At 31.2% G+C, this 1,671-nt stretch overlaps 1 protein-coding gene across 5 annotated transcripts in view; it reads right to left on the bottom strand.

Moving 5' to 3' along the window:
• Add3 (adducin 3) overlaps positions 1 to 1,671 on the bottom strand; it is a 187,454-nt gene that overhangs the window by 39,655 nt on the left and 146,128 nt on the right. For 2 of the 5 annotated variants that reach the window (XM_023715469.1, XM_023715466.1), the window contains exon 2: positions 955 to 1,007. The exons of the other annotated variants lie outside the window; for them this stretch is intronic. The gene's annotated coding sequence lies outside the window, so the exon portion shown is untranslated. The remainder of the gene's footprint in view (positions 1 to 954; positions 1,008 to 1,671) is intronic. 5 annotated transcript variants of the gene reach the window in all.

Below are 1,671 nucleotides of genomic sequence, written 5' to 3'. Positions count from 1 at the left end.
AGGTGCTTTAGACCACTGAGCCATCTCTCCAGCCCCTAAAAAGTTATTTTTAACTAGTCATTGGAGGCAGGGGAAAGCAAGAAGTCATGGCTTCATGGGTGCTGGGTCTGCTTGGGTTACATGAAGCTCTAGCTCTAGACAGCAGCCCTGGCTGCATAACACTGAGAATATACAATACTTAATGTCACTAGATCTGTATTTTAAAGTAGTCAAATTGGCAAATTTTATCACAAATTTTAAGAACTTAAATAGGTGCTAAATTTAAATGTTAAACAATAAAACTTTTAGTAAAAACAGATGACTTGTGGGATTCTGGGCAACAAAACCCATTTCTAACACTAAAACCACCATCCATAAAAGGGTAACTGTTAAACTCTACATACTAAAATTTAAAATGTTTGTCATAAATGACGTGGTTGAAAGAATATAAAGACAAGCAAGGTATATAGACTGTGAGAAAATTATTTGCAAAATACATACCCAATAAAGAATATATAGGATATACAATGGACTCTCAGAATCAAGAGTAAAAAACAAAAAAAAAATCCTAAACAATTCAATTATAATTAGCCAAAACAGATATTTCACCAAAGAGGATATATACATTACAAATGAACACACAAAAATATTTAATATTATTAGTCATATTAATTAAACCTAAATTAAAATTACAATGAGATATCATTGCACAAGTATCAGGATGGTTAAAATAAAAAAAAAGCCTAGAAGAATGTAGAGAAACTGGTCCTTCAGACAGTGCTAGGGAGAATGTAAATGATATAGGTGCTATGGGAAATGACTTGACACTAAAAAAATAAACAAAAAACTAAACATGTAACAGTGATTATACTCTTGGTAGTTTAACCCTGAGAAAAAAAAACTTATATTCACACAAGAATCTGCATATAGTTACAGCAGCTTTATTTTTGCAGTTACAAACTTGAAACAACTTACACTTCCAATAGGTGAGTAATTAAACTGCGATATATCCAACTGTGAAGTATTACCTGTGAATGAATTACAGATAAAATAGCCTGAGTAAATGGTCAGTGAATTATGTTAGGTGAAAAAGCTACTCACTAAAGATTATATAAAGCACCATTCCACTTATATAATATTGTTCAAAAATATTATAGAAGTGGAGAGATTAGTGATTGCCAGGGGTTCAAGAGGGACGAGCTTGAAGATATTCTCAGGACTATGAGGGGTTATAAAAAGGTAACAGGAGAAATCCTTGTGGTAATGAGACTATTTTGTATCATAACTGGTGAATACATGAACATACATAAAATAAATTATATACAACTATAAACACATACATAAACAGAAGCAAAGGTAAAATCTGAGTAAGATCAATATCAGTATTGGCCCTATCAATATCATTATTCTGCCAGGGTGATAGTTTCTCTATTATCTACCTATCAATCTATCATCTATCAAAGGGATGACATTTTTAAAAAAGGTACTCCTTGTAGTTTACCATGCTCTCCCTGCAAAGAATTTCTCACAGATAATATGAAATAAACATACAGAAGAATAAGTTCCTTATTGTGAGCTATTAAACTAAAACTAGACATATACACATTAAAGCTATATCCCGAATCTACTTAGGTTAGTACAGTAACTCTCAAAACTTAAAATTATTATAGTTTTATTAATATATCTAAATAG

Source organism: Octodon degus, unplaced genomic scaffold, assembly GCF_000260255.1.
Source record: "Octodon degus isolate 3935 unplaced genomic scaffold, OctDeg1.0 scaffold00042, whole genome shotgun sequence".
Classification (NCBI taxonomy): Eukaryota; Metazoa; Chordata; class Mammalia; order Rodentia; family Octodontidae; genus Octodon; species Octodon degus.
Note: the sequence above shows the minus strand (reverse complement) of the source record. Positions and strands in the feature narration are given on the sequence as shown.